The sequence below is a fragment of the Lepidochelys kempii genome, chromosome 2 (assembly GCF_965140285.1).
Source record: "Lepidochelys kempii isolate rLepKem1 chromosome 2, rLepKem1.hap1, whole genome shotgun sequence".
In the NCBI taxonomy this organism is placed as follows: domain Eukaryota; kingdom Metazoa; phylum Chordata; order Testudines; family Cheloniidae; genus Lepidochelys; species Lepidochelys kempii.
In genome coordinates this window covers 188,472,361-188,494,613 of record NC_136381.1, presented here as the reverse complement: position 1 = coordinate 188,494,613, position 22,253 = coordinate 188,472,361, and the positions used below count along the sequence as shown (strand labels likewise).

Below are 22,253 nucleotides of genomic sequence, written 5' to 3'. Positions count from 1 at the left end.
GAAACAACTCCTCCTTTCTTGCTAGGACAGGGGTTCAGCAGCAAAATTCCCATATGGAAAGTGAATTTTTCCTCACACATTACTTTTTCCACGTGGGATATTTTCTTCTTTTAAGGACCTAGACATTTTACAAAAGCGAAGTTTGTGTGCTGTGTAGCTGTTGGTGAGCCATGGTCACTTCTAAATGTTCAAAACACTGTTCTCAAAAGGACAGGTGGCTGAAACCTGAAGGGTCCTTTAAGTATAGTCTCTCCTTTCTTCCTATCTGCAAATGTAAGTGCTACATCAGATCAATCTGCTACTTCAGGATCTCTATCAACAGTAGTAGTAATAAAAAAAACAAACAAACCTCTAAACAGCGCTTCTCAAAGAATGAACCTGGGTATTTTTAGCATAGCTTAAGCTTTATATTATGAACCCAACTTTCTTTCCATCTCTGCCACTGCCCCGTCCCCACAATAAAAAAACAGACAAACAAAAAAAAAAAAATCAAAAACTTGAAGCAATCATTATCTTTCTCAGGACACTGCCAGGATGCAGGAATTGATGCCACTGCATTGTTAGCAAGGCGTACTTCTGAAACATGTAGGAAATGCTCATATGGAAAATGTACTCTCAATAATCACAGCCAAAAAGGAGCAAAAATATTTGTCTGAAGGAAAAGCAAATCCTTAAATGTGAAGTGTAATCAATGGCAGTGATGATTGGCTGAGAGGGTAATTCAGTGAAGTGACGGCAGTAAGGAAGTGTTAGTGTTCAATGTTTAGGTACATTTTCAAACAGAAACAGAGTTCTCTGAAAATAAAATGGAAAGCTTATTAGCCAGTATTTCTGACCTCTACTGCAGTGAGGTGCAAAGTTAAGGAAACAATATGTTAAAGAAGACTTCGAGCCAAACAGTTCCTGAGCAGCTTATAACTTTATCAAAGAAAAAGTCCTTAATTAGTTTTATTAACAAAAGGTTCTTTATCACAAATTAATGACTGTTTCTTTTGTGCTGAGCTTTATGCTTAACATTTGATTTAAAGGTTTAGACTCTAACACCAGGGAAACTGGATATGCATTATGGTAGTCTTTAATTAAGTAATTACACACTAGTTTTCCCACAGAACCCCTGCCTAATTTAGTGCCCAGGGTGGATGCATGAGAACAGTTGAATTAAAGTTGCATGGGCACCCATAAATCTGACCACTTCCTAAAAATAATTGTTTAATGAAGTTCTTTGTATATAATTACAGATGTTTATAAATATACTGTATTATTCTATAATATCTGAAAATCAATTTTGTTAATGAGAACTCAGTCCATTTCTGTTACCAGCTAGTGTTCCTAATTCCCATTTTTTAAATTAGTTTTGTGTAATATGCAGTGAATCATAACTGTGTCACATTTGCAGTCAACTCTGAACAGCGTGAAGTTCATTTAACGTTTTGTGTTGCATGAGACTGGACTTTAGCCTCCAGGCAGTAACACTGTTCTACAGAACAGCTTGCTTTTAATTAAATGAAAATTTCTGCTCTGGCTCACTGAGTTACTTTTTCAGGTATGATTTTGAGCATGTAAACTTAACTGGTTCCTTTTTTAAAAAACATTATTTTAAGTTATTTGTTGGCCTTGGAATATATAGAATAACTTTTATCCAAAGCTTGTGTTACAATTATTCTGTTGGAGTGAGGGTGGGATGGGACAGAGAAAAACTGGTTGGGAAACTGAATAGGAGGCTTTGTACAGAAAAATAGCTATGAATTCACCCATTTCCCCCTGCTTTCTCTTCTAACCTTTTCCTCTTGCTGGTCTTTCTTTCCTTTCATGAGGCTGCCTTCTTCTTATACCTCACCATTTCATCTTTCTCTGCCCATCCCTTTTCATATGATTTTCGCCTTTCTGCCTCCTATTCTTTTTATTTCTTTTGGGATATTAGTGGTTATACAAGAAGAGGGAGAGTAAGAAATTGTGACAAGATTTTATGAAGTTCTGATTCCTCTGTGGATAGTGCAGGGTGGTACTGATACAGATCATTGTCCCATTAGTCTAAAATTTGAAGAATGATTCATTTTCTTTTTCTTGTTGGCATATCTGATCTGCTTTTACGAGGCAAGTAATGACCATATGTGCAGATAGTGAAGCAATTAATAAATTAGTGTCTAGAATCTACTGCTTCCCCGTAGATTTGATGTGGATACAATAGCTCTGAGTGAGCTGCTGGACCAGCTGGGGAAGGCAAAAATCGCACTTCAGATAATGGCACAGGGCTCTTCTGAACGCTTTCTTTATTAACAGAGATTCAGAACGGCACAACATGTCCCCATACTTGCCACCAAACCTAACAGACCTGCGGGACCCCTGTAGGCCTGCTTCCAGACCAATATTGGTCCCTTTCCCCAATTCCTGAAATTTCCAGGTATCATGGCTGTATTGGGGCTGTAACACCAGGAATTCTCCTCGCCCACTTCAGTCTCCCCGTCACGGGCACTGGTGATAGGGATTCACAGAAAAGGCAACACAGCCTAGTTCTGTATTGTTTTGATGGTGTTTTCCCACTCATCCCTAACCCTCCCCATCTCCAGCCAGACCTCTACTCAGATAGCCCTGACGTTTGAGAAGTGTCCTTTGGAATGGCAGTATGGGGATCTCTGTGTGGAGAATCACTCCATGTATAAATCTGTGGGGGATGCTACGGGCAGATGAGTGTACCAAAGATCTGACTGATCCTAGCATCTGGGCAAAGAAAACTGGTTTCCAAATAATTTATGCCATACAACTGCTCAAAAAGCTGTCTTGGGAGGGTGGAAAAAAAAATTAAACAGGCGAGTACCGCAGACCGCTAGTCCTTCTGAACTGATGATCGGGGTATATCCTGGACTTTCTCCTCGAAACATACTCTGTGGTATCGGAAAACAGACAATCACTATGCTCTCAAATGAAAACTCACAGGAAAATAAGACAAAAACAACATATCACCTCTGGGTAAACACTTTTCACAAAGTGATTACTCTATAACTATATCTTACCTATAAGTGGCCTCATCCTCAAAGGAAGCCTGGCATAGTACTTTCAAAAGACGAGCCTGAGAGCTTAAATTCATAACTTTGCTAGACACTAAAAATCATGGTCTGAATAAAGACACTGGTTTTATGCCTTATTACAACAAAGTAACCCTCTAACTCCCCTTTTTTGTCCTATGACTACAGGGGTGTCAATGGGCTGCTTCTAAGGGAGCATTCAAGGTGAATATGTGCTAACTACATATGCTAAACTAGCCATTGGATCTTACATTTAGCAGTAACACTCTTAGTACCTTTCCCAGACCTGAGGAAGAGCTCTGTGAAGTTCAAAAGCTTCTCTCTCTCACCAAGTTGGTTCAGTAAAAGATACTTCTTCACTCACATTGTCTCTAATTCTTTTAGTTCATTTACAGTAAGTCTGTTTAAACACCAGGTGGCGATATCTATCATCATGATATTCAGTAGTCAGATAGGAAATAATTTAAACCCTGAAATAAAGGGAGGAAAAGATATGGCTTGGTTTTGTTTTATTAATTAGGATTCAGAATATTTTGAATCCGAATTAAGAGGTGGCCTGAGATGAAGTGACTGATTCATTCTCTACAAGGGGTGTCTGCACTTTCTTGGTTATAGCAGAGATGAGTTGTGCTCTGTTACTGAAATCCTTTGAGATACTCCCACACACCCCAGGATATATGGTGCTCTATAAATGTATTTTTCTGTGTCTCTATTGTTATTTCCAAGCAACCAGCAGTTCTGGGACTCCTCAGCTGGAAAATCTTAAAAAAACACCACACCACACAACACGACACTTTCAGAGAATTAAAAAAACGTAACAAGCTTACTTTCCAGCCACTTTATCTCTTGGAATAGGGTTCCCTACATCTTTGTCTATACTGTGTGGCACCTAGCTGTATATCCCCTTTCTCCTTGCAGTCTTTCTCCCCTCTCTCTCACTATTTTCTGTCACCTCCCCTTGCCCTTTTTTAGTAATTACCTATTCCAGCTGTTCTCACTCTGGCCTTGTGGAGAGCAGCCTGGTCATATGATACTGGCGTAGGTTCTTGTGCTCCACTGCTAAATGTCACTAAAAGACAGCTTAAAATATACATTTAATATTTTCCATGCTACAGTTCTGAAATTCCCCCAGGGATGTGTCACAATTGTGTGGGGGAGAGGAGAGCGGGGATATCCAAGAGACTGTGAGTCTGGAACAAGGGAGGAAGCTTGTGTGATTGTGAGCGTGGATAGCCTATAAGACTTGCACTCTAAGATGTGGTCCATGCTATGAAAAGATTTCAGAATGATTGCTTGAATTTCTAATTAACCCCCTTCTCTCCATTTTCATTTCTCATGATCTCTCCCTTCTAGTTTTTCCTTCCATGCCCATTTTTTCCTCTCCCTCCTCTTCTACCTACCTCCTCCTCCCATGCAGTCAGCCACGCAGAGATTAAGCACACATCCTGAAAGACCCTGTCTTACTCCCCTGTTTTCACCTCATGGTCCCTGTAGCCAATAACCAAGATTTTTTTCAAGAAACAGAACAATGAAGAAATAAACATTCTATGGAAAATAATGAAATGTCTCTTATATCTTTCTTCCCTGATGGCTTGTAGAGATGTATTCCAGTGAAAAGCTGTCTGTCACTAACTTGGAGGGTTGCATCAGTTACATGGTGTTGAGGTCATTTCTGTCTAACAGGGTTGCTTTATTTACAGTAAATTGTGAAGTGAGTCACTGCCCTACCAATGCCAAATTCTGAGACCTTTGGCACTGGTTAAAGATGGAATTCAGGGGCCACAAATTTCATATGTACACAGCATATTAGCAGTTCATTAAACTGTGTGCAGGAAAGGCATGTGGTAAAACAGATTTTGGTAATCCCCGCTCAGAAGAACTTTTTGTGTTTCAGCTTCCCATTCTCACATTTTTGCTTCAGCTAAGGTTAGCTATAGAATTCTGCCCTACCAATCTGAAAATGCTATTTAGTGCTCTGCCTTTTTTCTGATTATAAAGCAGGACATTTTGTTAGTAATTTAGAATTGAACTGTGTGAATCTTGATAAATTGAAAAACTGAGTTATAGACAACAACATGAAATTCAACAAAGACAAATATAAGGTGCTAAACTTAGGGAGGAAAAACGAAATGCACAAATACAGAATGGGGGGGATAACTGGCTTCACAGCAGCATTGCTGACAAGGATCTGGGAGTAGTGGTGGATCACAACCTCAAAGTGAGTTGTTAGTGCAACACTGTTGCCCAAAAGAAAAAAAAAAAAGCGCAAATGCAGTTTGGGTTGCATTAACAGAGGTATAGCATGCAAATCACAGGAGGTGATAGGACTGCTCTACTCAGCACTAGTTAGTCCTCAGCTGGAGTACTGCGTCCAGTTTTGGTCACTGCTGCAGAGAAAGGATGCAGAGAAACTGGAAAAGATCCAGAGGCGAGTGACAAAAATGATCAAAGGAATGGAATGCAAGCTATATGATCAAAGGCTGAAGGAACTAGATACGTTTAGTTTGGAAAAGAGGAGATTAAGGGGGGACATGATAGCAATCTTCAAATACTTGAAAGGCTGCCATAAAAAAGATGGAGAAAAATTGTTCTCTCTTGCCACAGAGGGCATGACAAGCGGCAGTGGGTTCAAACTACTGCATAGCACATTTAGATGCAATCTCAGGAAAATTTTCCTGACTATAACAGTAGGACAATGGGACAGGGAATGCCTAGGGAAGTTGCGGAAGCTCCTTCACTGGAGGTTTTCAAAAAGAGGCTGGATAATCGTCTGTCTCGAGTGGTTTAGACACAACAAATTCTGCATCTTGGCAGAGGGCTAGACTAGATGACCCTTGCAGTCACTTCTAACCCTATGGTTCTATGATCCCATGAGTCGCCAACCCTGTGCTTACGCGGCTCTTGTTTCTCCTGTTACCAACCTCACTCAGTCATGCATTCCAAACCAATGTGTATTGCTCACTGTTCTTTTTAGGAAACTCTTGCCAGCACTGAAGTAAATGGACATGCTTGCCTGGCTCATGTTAAAACATAAGAGCTCAGGTATTTGAAATAATTAACATGGGCTATATGTTTCTTTTCCTCCTTTCAGATGTGTGCAATAGTACTGATCTTCCTGAAGTTGAAATCATCAGTCTGCTGGAAGAACAGCTGCCCCATTACAAGCTGAGAGCAGATACCATCTATGGTTATGACCACGACGACTGGCTTCACACGCCTCTCATTTCTCCTGATGCCAGTATCGACTTAACAACTGAGCAAATAGAAGAGACACTGAAATACTTCCGTAAGTGAAAACTTGACAGTTGTACCGAAGCAGGAATATGGCTTGAAAATTGAACTAGTGCTCTCTGTCACAAGGCCCTTAATATAGCAGCTGTGCTTAGGGATCAGCATGAGTGGCGTCGGACCAAGCTACATGTGCAATTTAAACCAGCCTTCTGTTACAATGCTGTGGCAAAAGCAATAAGTACATGAATAATGGGTCAAAAGCTGGTCTGTTTTCTGTACCAGTATTACAGGTTTCTGATGGGTAGAAGGTAAAGTAAATATTAAATAAAAGATTAGAACATACAAAATAGTAATTGCACTTGTAGTTTGTACATGCAGAGCTTCATCCAAGAGAGAGGTTCTTGATTATCCTCCTGGATTAAATTCTATTTAGGATGAGAAAGTAACAAAGACTCTTAATAAAAAATACAGTAAAAAAAACCCCTAAAAACACCTAAATCTCAGATCCACACGTCAATTCAATTTCCAGAAGGTTGGAAAGTCCCTGAAATATCTGGAGTTTGAATATATGATGGTATGCATTTTGTTTGAGGACTTTTTAATCAGCTATAGGTTAACATAGTCTACTCATATTGAAATTACTTCTCCATTCCACAGATTTAATGTGAAAGCTCTAAATGTTGGGTGAGTGAAGAAACTTCCAAGTAGTTGCTTTTGTTTTTTAAACATACTTTTCCTTTAAATCAGAACTTATGCAAGAGGAAAACCAGGAAAAAATGTTTGATCAAAAAGAAATGTATGTAACATTAAATTCCTGGATTTCGGTTGCTATAATTGGAATGTATTACTTTTTGCTTTAACTCTCAAAGGTGGCAGTTGCAATTTCCTGATACCAAGCATCAGCATAAAATACAAAAAGATAGGCCTAGGCTTGCTGCCTACTATATTTGCATTTTTCATTTGCTGACACATTGCATGGTGGATGATGCTATAGTGTCCTGGTAAGGCATCATGAAATCAAGTAATCATGTTGCAGCTTAGACTTCTGGGAGAGAGAGCTGCAATTCTGGACTATCCTGGAAGAACTGAAGTTAGTAGCAACCTTAAAGGGATGGTCAGTTCACAGAGTTTGTCCTTTCATCTTTTTCTTTTTTTCTGTCCAGTTTCATGACATTGCAAACAGTGGCTGACCATTACACCTGTAGGAATAGCTCCTAGCTTAAAGTTCTGTTCACTCTTGTCTAAGGGAAGGGTTTTCAAAGTGAGGAAAACCTATACAAATATAGTCAAACATAAATCCTCTGGCCATCCGAATGATGATTTTGTCATTTAGTAATTCAGCAAGAGATTTGTGATGAAATAAAGGTTCTTCTTCGAGTGCTTTCTCATGTCCATTAACTTACGTGTGTGTGCTTACCACATGCACCAGTGCCGGAAATTTTTCCTTCAGCAGTATCTGTAGGGGGCTGGCTCTGGCGCCCCCGGGACCGGTGCACATGTGCCGCGGTGTAGATCTCCAGCTCTAGGCCTCAAATCCGCATGAGCCAGGACATCTTCCTTCTGGTCTTCTGCCCCAAACCCCATGAGACTAGTGAAGAGAGGCACCTCCACGCTTTGGACATAAGAAGGGCCCTGGCTTTCTACCTAGATCAGATGAGCCTTTCCGTAAGTTGGCTCAGCTTTTCATCTCTACAGCTGATGGGATGAAGGACCTCCCAGTGTCCACGCAGAGGATTTCTGATTGGATCACCTCTTGCATTAGCACCTGCTATGAGTTGGCAGGAGTCCCTCTGCCGCCGATCGTCAAAGTTCACTCGACCAGAGTGAGGCATCTTCGGTGGCCTTCCTGGCACACTTCCCGATCCATGACTTCTGTTGAGCCATGACATGATCCTTGGTGCACATGTTCACGGCCCACTATGCTGTCACTCAGCAGGCCAGGGATGATGCTGGGGTGGGCAGAGCAGTGTTACAATCTACATGTCCGTGAACTCCTACCCACCTCCGAGGGGTACTGCTTCGGAGTCACCTAAGTTGAATGGACATGAGCAAGCACTCGAAGAAAAGACAGTTACCTTTTCCATAACTAGTGTTCTTTGAGATGTTACTCATGTCCATTCCACAACCCACCCTCCTTTCCCACTGTCGGAGTTTCCAGCAAGAAGGAACTGAGTGTGGGAGGAGCCGGCAGCGCCCTATGTACCGTGGCATGTGAGCCCTGCTCCAGGGGGTGCCACAGCTCGTCCCCTACAGATACTGTTGAAGGAAAAACTTCCGGCACCAGTTCATGTAGCGAGCGCGCACACACCTAAGTTGAATGGACATGAGCAACACATCTCGAAGAACAGCGGTTACGGGAAAAGGTAACCGTCCTTTTCTTTCCATTTGCATTAAACTATAGGTTTGTTTCACATATGAATTTGTGACATTTAAAATTACCTGTAATGTTAAATTCCAATCCTGCAAACTGAAGCAATCAGCCTGGATTACAGTATAGGATCAGTGCCTGAAATTTCACTAAGGTATGGTGTGTTAGATTTTATTGCAGTGTGTAGCAGTTACTGAATTTAGGTTATAAAGAACAAAGCTCTTGTTGCTTCTTATGACTAGTTTTAAAGGGCACATGACAGTAAGAGAACATGTCATCCAAACACCAAATTAAATATCTTTCATCTTTAAAAAATGGTGTAATTTATATTTTAGGAAATAAATCCCTTAAATATGCTTGGTTGCTGCCAGTGATACGTGGCATTAACTTCACTAATGGACAAAAGAAATAATGCAAAATTTAAAAATAGCCAACAACTGCAGCAGGTCTACAGAGCTGGTTAAATTACATTGCTATGAGGAAGAGATGTTGTATCAATAATATGCTAGTGTTCACTGAAGTTGGGTTAAATAAAAAATTTGAAATATCAGATTTCAAAGTCTGTTGTGGCTGGATAAATGCTAACTGCTGAATTCAAGATATTTTTATGATGAATTCAGTTCTACAAAGCCATGGGCTAAACCTTGAGCCAGTTTATATAAGCAAGTTAAAGCTAAATGCAGAAGAAATCTGCTATCCTGGTGGGCAAAGCAGCAGAGAACCATCAGCATGGCTAGTGAGTGTGCACAACATGAGGTTATGTGGCCTAGGATTGCCATCTTTGGTTGGACGAATTCCTGGAGATTTCATCACATGATATAATCTTTAATTCTTGGAGACTCCAAGTCATTCCTGGAAGGTTGGCAACCCTAATGTGGCCTCATATCGTCATGAGAATCCAGCAGTGGCCACTACCTTTAATTCTTCACTTCTCCCAGCTTGTGTACTCAACAGGAGCTGGCAGACTAGGTGACTACAGAGCCTGACACAATGTTGTGGGCAAGGACTCCATCCATTAAATTTTTTAGGAGCACAAAACTGTGGCTTGTGTTCTGCTTGCTTTAGTTTCTCCCTATCCTCTTGCTAAAGCCTCATAGAGCTGCTCACTGGGAAAAGTTAACATGAAGAAGCAGCAATAGTGAATGGTTCCTATACAGATGTTCGCCAGACAATTTGTTTACATTTGCATGACTGCCCGCAGCTCCCAGTGGCTGCGGTTCGCCGCTCCTGGCCAAAGGGAGCCGCAGGAAGCGGTGCAGGACACGGGGATGTGCTGGGCAACGCTTCCCACAGCTCCCATTGGCCGGGAATGGCGAACTGCAGCCACTGGGAGCTGCGGAAGGCCATGCAAATGTAAACAAACTGTCTGGTGGCCCGCCAGCAGATTACCCTGACCCCCGATAGGTTGCTCACCACTGGTATAGAGAGTATTTTTGAGAGGGAGAAAAATAACCTTATCTGAATTAAGCATTGCATTGATAGCCAGGAAACTGGGAGTGCTGATTGCAGCTCTCTTGCTGACTTGCTCTGTTGCCATGAAAAATCATGTAGTCTTTGTGTCTGCCTTGCATATCTGTATGGTAGAGATAAAACTTAAAATATTGTTGTACCTCACATATGGGAATTGAGAACAGATTGATATTAACATAGCCCTTTGAAACTATAATGCATTGTATAAATGTTAAGTGTTGTTACTACTATTAGCCATTCTTTCATCCAAATCAAAAGATATCAAACAGTGTAAAGTTATATATTTAAATAGCTCAGCATGAAAAATCCTTGAGCTGCCACACCTATCCTACAGGAATGTCCCCAGGAGTGTGACTGCTAACGGAATGATCTGTTTTAAATGCAATGGCTGAAACACACACTCTTGCACAAGTTCACAATTTTTGTAAGGTTTAAAAAGTCATTAGCATTGGGTGTGTGCAATCACTGACACTTGCCTAGCAAAGGATTTCATCTCAAAATTACAGTTCCCTAAAGAGTGGTCAACTGACACAAATTGTGGATATGCGCAGCTTGAGGGACTGTCTAGAATTCTGTGGAAACTCTTCCAAATACCACAATCTCATTCCCCTTCTGTCCCCCAAAAATCCCCAACCCGCTCTGCAAACCATATGTAGAATTATAACTCTCTTTGCCTGGTGGCACTGTAATTTTAATTGTTCACAGTAAATGAGATTGTGTATCATTGGGTTAATTATAGCTTTACTAAATAATTTGCCAGGATCCAAAAGGAGCATGCAAAACACTAATTGTGGGGTACAAGAACAATAAATAGACTTGTACAGAACAATTGAAATGATGCAGGGATAGTTGCATGAGTATGAAAAGTATTAGCAATGGCTATGTGGGTCAGCATTCCAAGGTTCAATGAAATCAAGATAATGAAATTCAGCACTAAGGTAGTGCAGCATCCACTAATAATGAGGGAAAGTGCAGAAATTTGACTTCAGTTGAGCAAAACAAATGCTCCCATTGTAAATGTAGTAATACGTTTAAAGTTCGGTGCTCTGTTTTCTTCAGCTTTCTTTTGGTGCTTTTCAAGTACATAAAATAAGGTTGGTATTTAAACTTAAGACAGCACATAATACTTCAGGTATAGTATTAGACATCTCTCTCTGTTTAGGTTTGATATGGTCCCCATCACTGTAGTATCTAAACTACTAAGCGGTTTCCAAACAATAACATGGTAAAGATATGCTGTCAGAATAAGTCCCCTGTATAAATATATACAGGCTTATCTTTCTAAATGTTCTGGAAATGAGTCCAAATTCAGATATATTGGACAGTATTTGTGAAGCCCTTTTGCTTGTTTATCTAGGGAGATTGCATTTCCAACCTAATTCTGTAGTTACATCTCAGTGTTTGGTAGGAACGTGGGATTATGGAAAGTTACTTTTCATGATGTTTGAATAAGATTTTGGTGATTACAAAGTACTTGTTGTAAATTTGTGGTCATGTCAGCCACCCTCCAGGTAAAATTGGAATTAGGAAGAGGGACTATTCCTTTGGAAAAAATGGCAACCTTTTGTGAAGGGAGGAGACTAAAAGAGGTTAGTAAGTTATCTTGGTACCTATCTAGCCTCTCTTGATGTGAGAGTGCCACATTCTTGTTTGTTGCAATTCCCTATTTATTTTCTTCCTGTGCAAATAACAATATTTGTTTATACAGCACTCTTCATCCATAGCTCTCAAAGCACTTTACAAATATTGTCCCTTGTGAAAGATGGGCAATCTCCATGGAAGCAGCCCAGAGAGGCTAACTGACTTTTCCAGAATTACACAAGTCAATGTCAGAGCTAGAAAAAAGCCACATTTCCTGACTTTCGATCCCATACCCTCTGGATTACTTGATATGCATTTTGACAGCAGACAGATGAAACAGAATGATGGGTTTTCTAAATATTTATTTTATTTATCTATTTTAATACCATTCAAACACTCCCAAAAGGCCCTAGTATCTTCCACAGAACTTAAAAATAACGATCCAACTTAACCCAGGAGCTGAACTCCAACCCGAAATAAAAAGAGATGGAGTAGGGATGGGCAGAGGTGGGGCGGTGGTGAGGGCTTGGAGGAAGGGGTGGAGTGGGGGCTGGGCCTCGGACGGAGGGGAGGTAGAGCACCCCCTGGGTAGAGAAGAAGTCAGTGCCTATTTGTAGTGGATTTTGCCATGTAATCTTCCACCATAAAAAGTACTTCACAGTGGAAGGATCTGATTTAAAACTACCAAAAAAAAACCACTGTGGAAAAATGGCCTACCATTTTGAGTATGTAGTAAAACCATTTTTAACCCCACTGCTCGCCCCATCTCTGGGCTTTTTTGGGGCATGAGGGGTGGGGGCGGACTCATTCTCTCCCTGCCCTTTCTCATAAGCCTGCTACCTTGTTAGCTCCACTTTCCACTAGTTTCCACTATGAGGTCCTGTGAGTCTCAGTGGGAGTATGCACCATATGTCATTATGCTCAATTAAAGTTTGCCTTATTAAGGCCTGCAATAAGCTTTGCCACCCATAGCTTCGAAAGAGCATGGAGTGTTGATGTTCTAGAAGTTAATGTGACATCTATGAATTCCACACTGTTTTATTTCCTACAGTTTCACTACCTTCTTTATAAAGTAAAGAAAAACAAATACTTAAGTACCAGTATATTGTTTCTGTTACAAGTGAGTCTGAAGATGGGCATGAGGGGGAACTGAGGCAGTGAGAGAGTGCAAAATGAAGAGAAGCTATTTTCTGCTTTTCATTTTGTATATAGTGAGGGATTTAAGTTTGACTAATTTGATTCTTTAGTTCCAGGGTGGCAAGATTTGCCAAGTGAAGATCTATATAATCTGTCTAGGTGTTCATACCTTACTCGTTATCCAGGTGTCGGAGTACAATACACAATGTAACCAATCTGAGATGCTGTTTAATAATTGATTTCTGGTTCTCCTCTCCATTCCACTGAAATGGTTGGTAGGATTGGCTTTTTTGTTTTTTAAATGTTTTATTCTGGCGAAAGCTAAATCAAAGATTCACGTCTAATTTTGTCCTGAAGGTGTAAGATTTCTTGTGGAAGACTGTTCCATAGCTAACAGAAGAGCAGAAGCTTTCTAGTGACACACTTCCCTATAATCCCGCTGCCCTGTTAGCTATAATTTGGGAGATACATTGACAAGATGCTTGCTTAGTAACTGAAATGTTCTCTAGGAGCTTTCATCCAGACCACACCGCACGATCCATTGTCTACAGCCAAGCTCTACGATACAACCGCATTTGCTCCAACCCCTCAGACAGAGACAAACACCTACAAGATCTCTATCAAGCATTCTTACAACTACAATAACCACCTGCTGAAGTGAAGAAACAGATTGACAGAGCCAGAAGAGTACCCAGAAGTCCCCTACTACAGGACAGGCCCAACAAAGAAATTAACAGAAGGCCACTAGCTGTCACCTTCAGCCCCCACCTAAAACCTCTCCAACGCATCATCAAGGATCTACAACCTATCCTGAAGGACAACCCATCACTCTCACAGATCTTGGGAGATAAGCCAGTCCTTGCTTACAGAAAGCCCCCCAACCTGAAGCAAATACTCCCCAGCAACCATGCACCACACAACAGAACCACTAACCCAGGAACCTATCCTTGCAACAAAGCCCGTTGCCAACTGTGTCCACATATCTATCCAGGGGACACCATCACAGGGCCTAATCACATCAGCCACGCTATCAGAGACTCATTCACCTGCACATCTACCAATGTGATATATGCCATCATGTGCCAGCAATGCCCCTCTGCCATGTACATTGGTCAAACCAGACAGTCTCTACGTAAAAGAATAAATGGACACAAATCAGACGTCAAGAATTATAACGTTCAAAAACCAGTCGGAGCACACTTCAATCTCTTTGGTCACTTGATTACAGACCTAAAAGTGGCAATTCTTCAACAAAAAAAAACTTCAAAAACAGACTCCAACGAGAGACTGCTGAACTGGAATTAATTTGCAAACTGGACACCATTAACTTAGGCTTGAATAGAGACTGGGAGTGGATGGGTCATTACACAAAGTAAAACTATTTCCCCATGTTTATTTCCCTCCCACCCCCCACTGTTCCTCAGACTTTCTTGTCAACTGCTGGAAATGGCCCACCTTGATTCTCACTACAAAAGGTCCCCCCCCCCCAGCTCTCCTGCTGGTAATAGCTCACCATAAGTGATCACTCTCCTTACAGTGTATATGGTAACACCCATTGTTTCATGTTCTCTATGTATATAAATCTCCGTGCTGTATTTTCCACTGAATTCATCCAATGAAGTGAGCTGTAGCTCACGAAAGCTTATGCTCAAATAAATTGGTTAGTCTCTAAAGTGCCACAAGTACTCCTTTTCTTTTTGCGAATACAGACTAACACAGCTGCTACTCTGAAACCTAGGAGCAAAGGAACTCTCTCACCCTGGTAGATATGTTGCATTAGTCAAGTTTGCGGGTCGCAAATGCATTAGGTGACTGTGGCAGAGTCCACAATTATGGAAATGGGGCCTAGTCTTCTCACCTGCTGTAGGTCTCGACGGGTATTTTTGGCAGTTTGTATGTCTTTGGAGATCCAGTAGCAACACAGGTTCAGGACATCAATGCTGTCTCCTAGTTTGGCAAGTGGAGGGGGCAGACAAACCTCTAATTCAGTGTGTCTTGACTTCTTTGGAGCAAAATGGATAAGCTTTGGGTTTGTCTTACATTTAGTAGCAGGATAGCAATCATGATGCATGGTTTTAAATGTGTGTTTACGTGGGGGTAAACGGACTGGTTTTCTGCACCTTGGAGCGCCTCTCCTTGGAGAGAGTCAGGTTGGAGAAAGAAGTAGTTGATTTCTTCATTTCATTCTTCATTTATTTTCTCTCACTTTTATATTACTGCTTTCTCATCGTGTGATGTTTGTGTTGAATGATTGTAAGATGATGTTTCCTCCATCCCCAGCCCAATTTCTTGAGTAATTTAAGGCCCCCAGTACCTCTAAAAGTACTGCAAGTGTAGTAATTTATGAACCAGATAAACTGAAAAGTCTGGGCAGTCTCTCTGTGGTGGTGTTGTGCTTATGGTGGATGTTTTGCTTTGATTTCCATCTCCAGTGCAAATTCTTACTTTGAGACACTTATTACAAAGGACAAACCATGATGATCTGTTTCTTGTTATTCCCTGCTGTTTCTTTAGGGGTGGGAAAGCTTCATGTGCAGCAAATTGATGACTAGGATCTATTTCCTCCTAGATACTCTATGTAGCACAGCATACTTCATCCAATATGACCTATTACTAAAGAGAAGCATTCCTTAGACTACTGCCAAATTGCAGTAATGTTGGAACTTGTGCTAGTTACTGTTTAGAAGTGTTTCTTATAAAAGAGAATCTTTTTTCTTTCTTTATGAAATCTTTTAAACTTGTTGTAGGCTTTTTTATACTCTGTTGAAAAATTGTCTGCGGCAATATTAAGGAGATTTTTAGAGAGATTATAATGCAGTTTGGTTTTCAATTACAGCTGGAAACTTTATTCATGATTTAGAGTTAAAATGCCAGCCACAGAAACCTGCCTGGCATGCTTATAGCCATGGTTATCAATGAATGATTATTGAATGTTACGGGAGAAGGAATAAAATTAAAACATTTATCAATAGTTATAGGAGTTTGGAAGATTGATAGGGTGAAAAGCAGTATCCTTTCTTTAAAAATAATAATGGAGGACATTAAAGACACATTATGCTCTTCAAAGGGCATGGGCTTCATCATGGATGAAAGCCCAATTTCTCTACTTAGCAACTCACCAACAACAAATCCAGACTGCTCAGCTTGTTTTTGTTTGTGGGTTGAAACAAGCTCACATTTCTACTCTGCCTGCTGGTTCTAGTCTCGTAAGACAGTTTGAGCACAGGTCATAGTGTAATTTGTCATGCATTGGCTCAAAAGCAGAACAGGAAGACAAAACAGGGCAGACAATGCAACGAGCATCCATGAAATGAGCCAAAGTCAATCTACTAATCCCATTTTCAGGCTTCTGAATCTTGATAATATTACTACTACTTCTTAGATCTTACATCACTGTTTTCATCCACACATTTCAAAGTATTTTACAAAGGAGGTAAGTATTGTCTGCATTTTACAGAAGGGGAAACCAGTGCACAGAGATGTAACTTATTGAATGTCAGCAGGTCAGTAGCAGAGCTGGGAACAGAGCAAGTTCTTCTACCTTTTATTTCAGTGCCCCATCCACTGGATGATCTCTGTCTTGACAACTGCCCTTTTCAATTAATATTTACAAACTTAAATTGAAACCAAGTTTTCAAAACAAGTTTATGAATAAGACATTGTTAGCTGCTTTTTTGGACTTTTGCGGGAAAGAGGATTTGTTGTTTTTCAGCACCACTTTTATTAGATTCTTGGGTCCTTCTGCAGCCTTACTTCTTCATTACAGGTCACTTATTTGATATGATCAGAGATGTATACAATCTTGTAGTTTTTTAACACTCTGCCTACTGCCCAGTCATATCCTACAATTCTCAGAAGCATCAGCGCTGTGCTGCTAAATACCCTCCATTCTGTTGGAAGGAAATCTGTCCCAAAAGATCCACTTGCTAAAGAAATTACTAGATATTGTGGATGAACGCCTCAGCTAGCCTATATTGGCATAGCTCTGTTGCAGTGAAAGGAGCTATGCATTAACTGAGTATTTGACCATGTTAAATCTCTATTCCAGAGTTGGAGCAAAACTTCTAGGCAGAATATTAAGAGTTATCTTTTTACTTTCCCGTGTGATTCTTTTTTATACTGCTTGCTCATTCAGGTTGGAGTTTAGAAGACCTGTAACAGGAAGTATAGCAAAGAATGTAAACAGCTGGTGTATGACTTTAATACTGACTTTAATATAGTACTTAGTACAATGTACAGACAACATTTTATCTTTATGTAGACATTAATTTTGAATGCATATTCCAGTCTGTTCTCTGGAGAGTTGAGGGTAAAAACATTTGATTTGTAACTTGCCTGCAGCACAGGAGTTCTAAGGATATGTCCAAATGATGAGGTTCATTCTAGTGTAACCCACTGGTGATCATGTGTTATAGGTTCTCCTCTCAGACTCCTGTTCTCTGTGGATTGGTAATTACAGTGCCCAGCTATAGAACTGTGGCTTGTTAGCTCAAGTTGTAGCCTTTCATGGAGCTTTGGAGGTCCCCAGTTCAGTCCAAAGTGTGTTGACCAAGATGGCGACCATCACATCAGGTAACCCCCTGGTGAGTATGTGTTGCATCTAGAGCACAGCCACCAAGCCACTTGGCCTTTCCTTTCAAGAAATTTTAAATACTATGGCATGAAGATGAAGGTTTACACAACCAAACAGCTTCAGTTTGTTAGCATGCCCTTTTTGAATATAAACTCTCTATGTCCTGGGATAGGGAATGTGAAGAATTAATCTGAATCTTTACTTAAATGACAGTCAAACAAACTGGAGTCTCCACATTTGATAGATAGAAATGCATTTGAAAATTACTGCTTGACATTTTGGAACTACAGACATTCTTTTAAATTCAGAAACAAAAGTAGGAAAGACGTGTTTTCACTCATTAGTTAGCCTGTGAAGAATAAAGACTGTCACTTTCCTTCAAGGACAGCCAAAGTAGATTGCTCTGCTTCTAACCAAAACACAGTCAAATCTTTACCTATCAACATAACTCAGCCTAGCAGGGAAATAACCCTCAAGTCATAAATGGATTTCCTCTCTGTTGGGCAAAAGTCTCAACTGGGTGGCCAAAGTGTCTGCCATGTAGATCTACAATACAGCAAATTACCATCTTCATCTTCAGTATCAAGGTACAGCTCAAGGAGGCTACAGTTCCTAAAATGCAGGCTGTCTTGGTCTGACTACCAAGGATCAAAATGTTGTTGGGATCAAAATGGAGCACCACATGCTTGGAATTGTAATCTCCATGAACTGCGCTCTCAGTGTAAAGACCAAGGCAGCTACAATCTGATGCATCTAGTGCAAATTTTGTACAGCCCATGGGCTTTTGGCATGTTGCTCTTATGACCCTCAGTTGGGCAAACTTTAGATGTGCTAGTTTTGATAGGAATAATTCAGAGTAGTATTGTGGTGTCCTGGTTTGTGTTTTCATCTGCCCAGTCAAGCATGCTGTAAATCTCTTCCTAATTTCACAAATGTGTTCATTGCTTCTGAAAAATAGAACTACAGACTATATATTACAATTCCAGGATTTCTGGAGGCAGTTACTTACAAAAGATCAAGTGTGCAATTATTTCTAATGCTTCATCTACCTCATCCCCTGGGGGACAGTAGCATAATTTGCAAGGGAAGATGTATATTTTGTATTTGAGTGTTCAGTGTTGTTTCAAATAAAGCCGTAGCCTCATGAATTTTTATGCCCTTTGCTGTAATGAGCTTTATATTATTTGCTAATTATGTATAATGTATTTGATGTGTAAATTACATGGACTACGTTATGTTTGGGATCCTGAAGGCCAAAACATGTTGCTGTATTTAGATTATTTTTTTTTCAGGAGAGGAATGTATACAATATATACATATATATACAATAGTATACTTCAGGGATATTTTATAGAATTTAACTTTCCATAGGTAAGGTACATCTTAGGACACTAAATAGTTTAACTCTGATTACTTATCTGCTTTCTCATCAGAGCTAAATGTTCTCCTTTTTGAAACAAGATTAATTGGTAAAAATTTAGAATATCATCTGTAGCAGCAAAATCTACTTAAAACAACCTTAGCCAGGTCCTAGCAGTATATGTGTTCAAAAGTTTGGGCTCCCCATATTTGTGGAATGCCCTCTCTTGGAAGTTTAATGTACACAAGCCCATATGTACCTTTTTTCTTTGTGCCTTCACTTCAGAAGTAGAGAGGTGGTAGACTAGAATGTTAGCAACAAGTTTGCCATTCGTGATAGCTTGTGTCTGTTGGCATTTGCTACATACACAAAATGAGGGACGGACGATACCCTGAAGTGTAACTATAACTTTTTTCTATCTTAAACTTTCAAAATATAACATCCCAGAAGCATGCCATTTAATTAAAATAATAATTGATTCTCATAAGATACAAACTGGATCGAGAAGTTTAAAAAAAATGTTTCCCAATATAATCTCTTATTAAACTAGCCTGTTGTTGTTCAAAACAACACTAACAAAGCGCTAAAAAATACAGGGTAGGCAGTAATCCGGCACTGGCAAGGAAGTGAACAAGGTGCCTTAATAAAATAAGTCCATCCATTCCTAATTTCTTTGATTCTGTGAAGCCAGAGGGTGATTTGTCTTACATTTTGTGATATGGGAGCGGGCTATCATTTACTATTGCTATTTATGATTGACTATTATAAATTATATATACTTGATAAATACGTTTTTCTTTCCATATTAGCATTACAGATATTGGGAGTCCTATGTTTACTAACAACTGGCAACAGAAAACAATGTTTCTACCTTGTAATTTGTGATTGATTGATTTGTTTTATGATGACTCTTGATCTATAATTGAAATGTTGTTGTCTCACATTCTCCTTTTGGGGAATATGCCTTCTTCCTAGCTTTAAACTACATGTTATCTTTTTAAAAATCGCTATCATTCTAAAACACGATATAAATGAATTTGAGAATCCCCTAAAAACATTAGGAAGTTTTAAACCCTATTTTTAATTTTGTATTATTGTAGTGCCTAGGAGCCCCAGTCATGGACCATATAGGCTCTGTACAAACACAGAATGAAAAGACAGTCCTTGCCCAAAAGGGAGTACAACCTCAAGAATAAGACAAGTGACAACAGATGGATAAAGATAGACCAATCGGGGACTACAAGGAAACAATGAGACAATATTGATCAGCATGACAGACAGTGGTCTCAGCACTAGCAGGCTAACTGTTATCATGGTTTTTGTCAAGTGTTTTGTAGGTCTTGCAGGAAAGAAGAGTTTTAAGGAGTTAGTTTTTGCAGATATTTATGGGAAGCTTCGCCAAAGTGTGAGCGGGGCAGTGTACATTTATACAATCCAGAGTTTATAGTGTGCTCATAACTTACTTCAAAATATTTGCTGGGTAAAGAACTCCTCCTATATCTTGCAGTATAATTACCTGAATTTCCTTATGTTCAAATATTTGATTACTTTTACATTGGATAAGTAACACAATAGCACATCAGTAAAATGTGATCAGAATATACACCATAACATGGGGTTTTGTGATAAGCAGCCCCAGAGGAGGAGCTTGGGCTGGAGAGAGAGAGAAAAGGATTCCCCAAGGATACCACAGGTCCTCCATGGGCCAGTCCAAGATTAGGCATGTTTCATGAAAGTGCCAGACCTAAATTGTCCATCCCACTTTTATGAGACTACCATCTCCACTTAACTAAGAAGGTGTTGTCCAGCTGGATGATTCTTTCTATAGAATTTCTTCTCCCTGCCATTGTGTTTTCTCACTATGATAGGGTGATTGTGCCCCCCATTTTCCCAATTATGGAGTGGAGATTATAATATTTACCTACCCTACTTGATAAGCATGTTGTGGTGATTAGTTTTGTAACATGCTTCGTCTCTGTAAAGCCGTATGTTAGGGTTAATTGTTTTTCTTGTGAGAAAGCTAGATCCTTTCCAATGTAAAAAGATGTTTCTGACCTCTAACCCAATCTTGCAGAATACTGTCTGCAGAATTTAAAAAAACAACAAAAAAGAAGCATTTTTTGAACTCCCTTCCTACCCCGTGTTTACTCATCTCACTGAAAATGAACTTCGAAGCTTAATTGTGACCATTTAAATCCTAGTATTAAGCAAAGCTACTTTTTAAAAGGAAATTAAATACTGGAGAAAAAGAAAAGAAAAGCTTATGCTATGTTATGGTGCCCTTTAAGTTTAAACTGTTAGGAAATGCAGAAGTTCCTATAGCAAGGAAATTAGGAATAAAACAGATGGCATATTTGTAAAGTAGTTAAATTAATGTTTCTGTAGGACCCTTCATTTTTGTATTCCCTAATGTTATTTTAACGGTGCAGCCTTAAAAGTGCTTTTAATTGTATGTGCAATTGACCTACTGTGTGTGTGGGTGTGCTTAAGGAACTATCAAAACTGTGTGATTAAGTGAGATGGAATGGATTGTATAGTAATTCAGTTGTCAAGATTCTTGCATATAACAAAATCACATAAACTGAGTTAGAAAACACATGTATAAGTGAAAAAATGTTAGTTTCAAAGTGTGAACTCTTCTGTTCCATAAATGATTGTATTACTGCTCTGTATGAAAGATTATACAGGGCTTTTTAATGGGATCTTATATTCCTTTGAAATTTACTTACCTGTAGTTTATGTGCATACCTTACTGTTCTCAGGTAAATATTGACCGTACCATGCAACACACTGATCAGTAGAATTAAAGCATGTTTGTGGTTTAAAGGCCTCTGGCTACAACTTTAACTCTTTAAAGATCAAAAACCTGAGGTTTTATTGAACTTTTTAACTCTGGAAGGCATGCCAGGCTATGGCAAATCATAATCTTCATGGAGCCAGGGACCAAACTGTAAGAGCTAACAAGGGATTCATAAAAACTGGTCCTTGTAGTTTCCCTACTTCTTAATTTTTTGACGTTGATTATGCTATTTACAGCATGATTGACTGGGCAGATGAAAACGCAAACCAGGACACCGCAGTTCTATACTGATACTTTTTTAATAGGAATAATTCAGGGTTTTTTTCTTATCAAAACTAGCACATCTAAAGTTTGCCCAACTGAGGGTCATAAGAGAGTGTTGTGTGTCACCTGCAATTTCTATTATAAGCAGGGAAGGATAAAATATGTACTAGAATTTTTCAAAATTTACTAATACAGTGTAAAACCAGTAGAAAACATAATACAACTCATCTCTCAAAGGGAAGCTAGGATGGTGTGGTGTTTAAGTCACTAGGCTAGGGCTATTGTTACACTACATCTTACGCTGACTTACGTTTTGTAGCTCAGAGGTGTGAATTAGCCACCCCCCTTAGCGATTTAACTTATGCTGGTTTAGCACTGTCCACATCAGTGCTTATGTCAGCTGGGGAGTTTCTCCTGCTGACATAGCTACCGCTGCTCACGGGGGC

At 39.7% G+C, this 22,253-nt stretch overlaps 1 protein-coding gene across 4 annotated transcripts in view; it reads left to right on the top strand.

The window, feature by feature from the left end:
- TRAK1 (trafficking kinesin protein 1) overlaps nucleotides 1-22,253 on the top strand; it is a 110,629-nt gene that overhangs the window by 13,804 nt on the left and 74,572 nt on the right. For all 4 annotated transcript variants that reach the window (XM_073333129.2, XM_073333127.2, XM_073333126.2 and 1 more), the window contains exon 2: nucleotides 6,115-6,309. The gene's annotated coding sequence lies outside the window, so the exon portion shown is untranslated. The remainder of the gene's footprint in view (nucleotides 1-6,114; nucleotides 6,310-22,253) is intronic.